The sequence below is a fragment of the Leopardus geoffroyi genome, chromosome D3, assembly GCF_018350155.1.
Source record: "Leopardus geoffroyi isolate Oge1 chromosome D3, O.geoffroyi_Oge1_pat1.0, whole genome shotgun sequence".
NCBI classification, from domain to species: Eukaryota; Metazoa; Chordata; class Mammalia; order Carnivora; family Felidae; genus Leopardus; species Leopardus geoffroyi.
This window is the reverse complement of record NC_059339.1, coordinates 34,239,469-34,247,387: the sequence shown is the minus strand read 5'-3', so window position 1 is coordinate 34,247,387 and position 7,919 is coordinate 34,239,469. Positions and strand designations below refer to the sequence as shown.

The window sequence follows — 7,919 nt, the reverse complement described above, 5'->3', positions numbered from 1 at the left end:
GCGCCTGGGTGGCGCAGTCAGTTAAGCGTCCGACTTCAGCCAGGTCACGATCTCGCGGTCCGTGAGTTCGAGCCCCGCGTCAGGCTCTGGGCTGATGGCTCAGAGCCTGGAGCCTGTTTCCGATTCTGTGTCTCCCTCTCTCTCTGCCCCTCCCCCGTTCATGCTCTGTCTCTCTCTGTCCCAAAAATAAATAAACGTGGAAAAAAAAACTAAAAAAAAAAAAAATTCAACGTTGGTACCATTGTGTTAGATACAAAGTGGCCTCCAACCCATTTACGAAAGATGCAGAAGTATATGGTAAAAAGTACAACATTCAATTAAAACTACTTGGGGTCCATACAATTTTCACACAGTGGGTTCGGATAGATTTTTTTTTCCCCCTCTCAGATGAAAGTCCTGGTTGTTTGGACTCAGGGTGGACCCAATCATGACTGCAGACTGATCTGTATAAGGGGGAATTTATGCCTACAAGAGGAAGGAAGGGGGACTAAAGGACACTTTCTAGTGACCGTATGCTTTATCAAAGGGTGCGATCTAACCTGACATAAATAGACGTTGAGCTGTTGGCCTGAGTTTGAAAATGCAGGCTTGCTGATACTCAGACTCGTTCCAAGTCATCTTATCTCTCTTACCAACGGGTGCTACTTACCAGCCTCCATTTGTTGCCTGGGCTCTCTTCGGAGGAGGAATCTGCTTTCGTTCGCTCCTGCCGGGCTCTTTCTGAACAGTGGCATCTGAGTATCACTGGAAACGTTTCACCAAAAAAGGATCTTAATGGTGTCGGCATATTCTAAGGTAGACCTTGCCACTCTGACAACCTTTTAGAAACCACGAACTCTTTGTTATATCTTTGTCTGGAAGCCTAAAAGAGAACACACAGCACCACGTCAGGGAACCACAGAATTTAAGAATTTATCACGAAGAAGAGAAACCAATGGCAAGATGGCAGCAGTAGTACTGGGAAAGGGTGTGTATGACATCATGACGTTCAATGTCTTATAGACCAAAGCCAATAATAATCTTTTTCGGGTCCTTAAAATGGTGCTTTCACTTCTGATGTTTATTAACACTTCTACATTGCAGGCTCCGTACTGAGTAAACTCCTCCTGTATATTACTCCATTTAATCCTGACAACAACTTTGTGAGCCAGGTGATATGATAGCCAACGAACAAACAAAGGCTTGGAAAGGCCGACTTCTGACAAGGTCGCACGACGCCAAGATTTGATCCCACGTAGAGTCGGTACCTTTCTCTTCCATATTACACTATTCCCTAAAATGGACAGAATAGCCTTCATGGGAAATAAGGGTGTCTTTTGGACGCAATAAAATGTCAGAGGGTTGAGTTCCTCTTTGCTGAATGCTTTCTGAAGTGTTACAGAACGTAGGAGTAGCCAAGGTCACATTTGACCCAATATTGGAGGACACGTACTATTATTTTCTAACAAATTAACTTCATAAACCCAGGAATTTCTGCTCCTCTCCCCCAGATAATAATGTTTTTAATTTGTCTGTAACCTACGAGAGATTTCTTTTTGCCAAGGTCAAGAAATAATAGATAACTTCAGATCTAGAACAACAAAAATCAGAGAAGGACTACTTACAGGAATGAAGAGAGGAGAATACGACAGCCCCACATTCAAAAGCTCAAGAGAAAAATAAACATGTCTTTTTAAAAATGTGCATAGAGTTGAGAGGCCATAAGCTAGAGAAATGAAGATTATGCTATAACATTTAGTCTATTGGTGGTCCCCAAACATCTTCCTGTAATTATTGGAATGAAATGAAGAGTGCCTTCAAAACCACGTATGGAAACAGATGTATCTGGTGTGCTTTGCATTGTGAACGTTTCTTATGGCTCTGAGTCCAGAGGTGGGTTAACTAATTATGCCTGTTGTGAGCTAAATGTAAATATTAGAATCGTGTTCATCCAAAGCCTGCCCATACGCTCTTACACATCACCCTGCATGATTCAACGAGGATGCATGGCACGCAGGCAAGGTCAAGGACGCAGGGACTCCTGAGGTGAGGCTCTGTCTCCAAACACCTGAGAAGAGACACTTTCTCTAGAGGATTTTTACCATATGACACCACCCAGTGAAGGGGACAGCTGGCTTTTCCTGGGTCCCTTTCCCTTCCATTTGTCCTTAAAACAAATATGGACAAAACAACTCATAACTGAAAATTGTCACGTCTTTGGGCAGGGGAGGTGTTTTATGCAAACTGACCCGGCCTCCTGTATTCTTTTGCGACCACCACGAAGGGAATTGGTCACATATTCATATTATTTCTAATTTATGATCTTATGTGACACTATGGTTTAAGAGGAATAAGAGATCAGAGCTGCTGCAGAGTTAAAGTATAATCGTAGCGATTATTCCCATTATCTATTTGTGATCCCCATATTCTATTTCTCACTCAACCCTGGGGGATTGAGGAGGTCTAAGAATCATGTGATTATCTCCTGCCCCATCACAGAAAAATCTGCTTTAACTGCTGTCATTCATGCTTCACAAAACGTCACGAAAACTTTAGGGTTATTTGACATGAGTTCTGGTTTCTTACCGGTCTGGGGGCTCGGAGATAACAACAGACCCCTCGATTAAGATTTGTATCCTCCAGGGGCGCCTGGGTGGCGCAGTCGGTTAAGCGTCCGACTTCAGCCAGGTCACGATCTCGCCGTCCGGGAGTTCGAGCCCCGCGTCCGGTTCAGGGCTGATGGCTCAGAGCCTGGAGCCTGTTTCCGATTCTGTGTCTCCCTCTCTCTCTGCCCCTCCCCCGTTCATGCTCTGTCTCTCTCTGTCCCAAAAATAAATAAACGTTGAAAAAAAAAAAAAAAAAGATACAAGCTCTGTCCCTATCGGCACCCTTTAAAAAAAAAAAAAAAAAAAAAAAGATTTGTATCCTCCATAAGTGCTAGAAAACAAAGTTAAAGTCATTTGAAGTCTGTCTAGTCATCAGCTCTTGAATGGCCAGGATGACAAATTAAGATGGATACAGATGGTCCAGGATCAATGTCAACAGGGCTGATAACCTTCATCCGCTCTCTGTGTCTCCAGGGTCTTTCATGAGGTGATCTGAATGTTCCAATAAAACGTGGCAGTGGACTGCTTCCAGATGCTGTTCTTCCCAGTTAAAGGCAAGCTGGAGGCTCTATCCTGCAGAGGATATACCTAGCACAGGACTTCTTGACTCTCTTTTTCATTCTAGGGAACAAGTTAATGAAAACCGCATATGTGTGTTTTGACAGATCTTTGCAATTCACATCAGTTTGGCATATGCGGACTAGAGGTGACTCAAAGCTCCTTTAACACGAGGCTTGGGGAACTCCCCATCTTCAGCCTTCGTTCCTGATGACTGTAGAAAACAATTAGCCGATTGGACAGGAAATTCCTGGACAGACCGTCTGAATGGGTCAGGGCAAATGGGAGGAACATGCAAACTTGGTTTGCTCACAAAAAAGAGAACAGATCACAGTGGAGGCATACGTGTGGAGAAGCCAGGGCAGTGCTGATGGGAGAAGGCATGAGGTAGCACAGCTCTGAGCTTTCAAGGGAAGGAGGATGAGAGCATTAAGGCACAGAAGGTGAGCTAAGCAAGTTGTGCCTCCTTGGATCAGCAATGATGCAGCCCCGTGTCCTGGAGAAGTCAGGTACCCCCGGCACCCTCTGCCACACGTGTCTGGGTGGGAATCCCTACCCTGCCACTTAGGTGTCATACGACCTTGGGCAAGGTCATCAATGGTCAGATTGAGTTATTTCGCTATCTGATAAACAGGGGCTGGTGGCAATGTCCACTGCATAGTGGTTATTAAGAGGATTAAATGAATTAGTATGTATATGTCCTGAGAAGACTTTCTGCTGTGTGCTTGTCGCTTTTATGTTCATTATTATTACCAGATAAGAGACTGAATCTGTTTCTCGTGAACTTTTAATATCTCCTTAGCATGCCCTTCCGTTGATCGGAGAATCGATAGGGTAAAAGCAGACCTCTATGGCAATCTGCCAAACGCACCACCATTGTCCCATCTAGATTTGGAGGGAACGACACGAGACAGGTGCACTGCGTGTTGAGCGAATACGGGGTATGGAGTGTCTCCACCAGAGGGTCTATGTGTGGACCCTGAGAGGCCATCAGGACACAGCCTTTGGCTCTCCCTGGAGCCAGTAAGGTGAAGAGCAGGAGTTTACACCTCAACTCTAGCTGTGTAACCTGGCACTTTACCAGACAGTGCTCTAGGTTGCTCACCAGGAAAATAAGAGTAATAAATAGCGTTTCCCTCCGGGGGCACTTAGGGGGATTATGGGAGTTCATACACGTAAAACACCTAGAATAGTACTTGACATACCGTAAGCACCATATGCATGTTAAGTATCCTTATTATTATTTTTATTAACGGCAAACAGGGACCCAGGTTCTTGGGGACATAGCCTCTGAACGCCAAGTGGGAGAGCTAGTATTCACTTATTGATCAGCCATTTACAAATCTAACATTTAAAAGTACTTACTCCACCAGACACTCTGCTGGGCTGTGAGTACAGAAGTTAATGGGACTCGGGCCTTTGAGTAGCACCGGAGATGGGGGGGAGAGGGTAGAGCTGGTTTCACCCAGGGGATGATGAGCTGGTTCTTACACCATGGCAGGTGTGCACCAGGCAGGGAGGCTGAGAGAAAAGAGGTGAAAACGATAGAGCGCATTAGGGTTTGAGGAAAAACAATTGTTTGTTAGGGCCAAAGCATGGAGTGGACGATAAAAGGTGATGAGGATGGGGAAAGAGAAGAGCCAGCTCAGTGGAGCATCTTTTTTTTTTTTTTTAATTTTTAAAAATTTTTTTAACGTTTTTTATTTATTTTTGAGACAGAGAGAGACAGAGCATGAACGGGGGAGGGGCAGAGACAGAGGGAGACACAGAATCGGAAGCAGGCTCCAGGTTCTGAGCCATCAGCCCAGAGCCCGACGCGGGGCTCGAACTCATGGACCGCGAGATCGTGACCTGAGCTGAAGTTGGACGCTTAACCGACTGCGCCACCCAGGCGCCCCCAGTGGAGCATCTTTATGTCACATAGAGGTTGACCTTGTCCTGAGGCAATGGAAAGTCATCAAGGGCATTTAGAGGAGAGACATCACATGCTCAAGGTTCTGATTTGGAGTTGGTGCCGAAAATGAGGCTGGAAGCAGGGAGAAGCAATGAGTCTAGGAGAGAAGGCAGCTTGACTGGACCAAGGCAATTGCATCAGGGGAAGGGGGCAAATTCAAGAGATATTTACAAGAAAAGGGAGATGTGGTTTCATGAGTAAGACGAATGAGAAAGAGACAGACAGAGACAGAGAGGGAGGGAGAAATCAAAAGTAAATTTCAGGTTTATAAAGAGGGATTAGTGAGTTTGTTTGTTTGTTTATGTATGTATGTACGTATGTATGTTTTTATGTTTTTACTGCGTGGTGGCATTGGGAATAATTCAGAGGCAGTGAACTTTCAGAATACTGAGTCTGATTAAAGTAGGCATTAACATCGGATCATCCTAGACTGGAGACTACTTTTCAGTTCTTGAGTCTCCAGTTCTTAGGGGAGCCATTCTCCTGCCCGCATGAAGTATGCATGGCCATATGACTTCTTCAGGTTAACAAAAGAACATTTTACTGCTGGTGCTCTTGTGTGTTCCTTTCCCTCCTCCTGCCATGGGAATGATGAGAGCCAAGAAGATATGGAATGTCCTAAGATTGGGCAAAACATGGGGGGCAGCCGTGAACAGTCACCTAGACCTGCGGAGGACTTTGCATCAGTGAGAAATAAACTCTTGTTTTGTTGAGCCATTGAATGGGAAGGAGGGAGAAGATTTTACTGCGGACTTAGAGCTGGCCCGGAGTCACGGGGTTCTTTTTCTCTCTGTGTGGAATCAGTGGGATTTCATAAGTTTGCTGATAAAGTTATAGTATTTTAAAAATCCTCGGAGACTGAAGTTTGTACCCCTAGGAATAGCAGCCAGGTGGTAGAAAAATCTGGAACACAGCAGATTCTCAACAAACGTTCCCCCCGCTCCCTTTTTTTTTCCAAGTTCCAACTAATACTTATCTGTTCTGACCAGAGAGAAGTACCTTTCTTCCCTTTGCCCAGACGTAACAAGTGCTGGTTATATAGTCTTTATTTGTATGTTTCCATATATTTACTGTTTACTATCTCTGGCCTTCCATCTGGGAATATTTCCTTCTGCCGGAAGAGAGCCTCTCAGTATTTCATTTAGTGTGGGTCTACTTGCCACTTGCATACTTTGGCATTTGTTGGCATAAAAGTGTCTTTATTTAACTTTTACTCTTTTTTTAAATTTTTTTTTTCAACGTTTATTTATTTTTGGGACAGAGAGAGACAGAGCATGAACAGGGGAGGGGCAGAGAGAGAGGGAGACACAGAATCGGAAACAGGCTCCAGGCTCTGAGCCATCAGCCCAGAGCCTGACGCGGGGCTCGAACTCCCGGACCGTGAGATCGTGACCTGGCTGAAGTCGGACGCTTAACCGACTGCGCCACCCAGGCGCCCCTTAACTTTTACTCTTAAGGAACATTTTCCCCAGGTGCAGTGTGCTACTTCCTCTCGCTTTTTGTATATATCATTCTGCCTTCCATTGTTTTTGTCAAAAATCAGACGTGAGTCTAGTTACCGCTTGTCAAAAATTATTTCGCCTTTTTTCCTCTGGCCGTTGGTCAGATTTCCTTTTTGTCTTTCTGGTGTTCTGTAGTTTTAGGGTTCATAAATAATCACTAATCATTCTCTTACTTAAAAAATATTTACCGAGCGCATCCCCCGCAGCTTGGCATCTAGCGGGGAGAAAAGACCAGACAGTCGGCAAGCTTCGTGTGGAGGACCACCGCGACCCTGGGGGCAAGCCCGGGTGCTTTGGGAAGATATGCTTCCGGGGTTATGTTTTCGCCAAGCTCTGAAGGACCCAGTAGGGGATCAGCAGGTAATAATCAGTAAGGGATGAGCAGAAGCTAGAGACAGAGAGAGAGAGAGAGAGAGAGAGAGAGAGACAGTGGTTCTGAATGTAGGGTCTGGATGCAAGGCTCCAAAAGAAGAGGGCCCGAGGGGCTTCGTGAAATTACAAGTAGGTCGGAGTGCCGCACAGCAAGACGGTGTGGGCCATGAAGAAGAGTGGCCAGGCACGAGGCTTGTTCATCAAATGCCCCCCTCTGGCTGCAGTGTCTGTTTTTAGCTTTAGACAGATATTTACTTTCTACATGACATCTCTCCTAGGATGATTCAAACCCTCTCGAGCTCAGCTTGTCCAAGGATCTGGTTGCTATTTCCCCAACCTCAACCTCACCTGGAATGCCAGCCACGTTGGTTCAGTTGCGTGCAATGGAGGAGAGGGCATCGTTCTCTGTGTGGCCCGGTGGCCCGGTGTGATTTTGGCCCTCCTCATCGCTGTGGTCTTAGCTCACACCGAACATCGTCTTGTCCTCTCCACTCCAGCTGTGGGGGCCTTGTTTTCAGTTTCTCAAGCACATGCTCCCTCCTAATCAGATAGATCTTATAATTGGTGTTCCCGCTGCTTTCTGGAAAGCTCCTCCCTCCACCTCATCACTTCCTTGGGGAAGCCATGCAGCCCCCCCCCCACCCCCATTACTCATTCTCATTCTGTATCACATTTCCTGTCACAGTGCATGCACAGCTTGGGATTGGGCGTTGACGGGTGTGGCTCTGTGTGTGGTGCTGAATCCCCCGCTAGCCGAGTTTCAGGAGGGCAGAGACCACATGTGCCCTGTTTATTCTCGGGACCTGGCACGGAGAACCTACTCGATAAATCCTTGTTGAATGAGTGCCCCGTAGCTCTATTAAGGAGTCTGTGTGTTATCTGTAGGGCATGGAGGAACCACCAGTGTTGCCAAAGGGAGGATGATTTCATGAGAGGTTTTGCACTGGG

General features: G+C 46.0%; 1 long non-coding RNA gene across 1 annotated transcript; it reads right to left on the bottom strand.

The window, feature by feature from the left end:
• Positions 1–221: 221 nt before the first annotated feature.
• LOC123587829 lies at positions 222–7,510 on the bottom strand. The gene is made up of 3 exons (XR_006707547.1): positions 7,320–7,510; positions 4,509–4,664; positions 222–862 (listed from the first exon to the last, which is right to left on the bottom strand). It is a non-coding gene; the product is annotated as an uncharacterized LOC123587829 (long non-coding RNA).
• Positions 7,511–7,919: the final 409 nt, after the last annotated feature.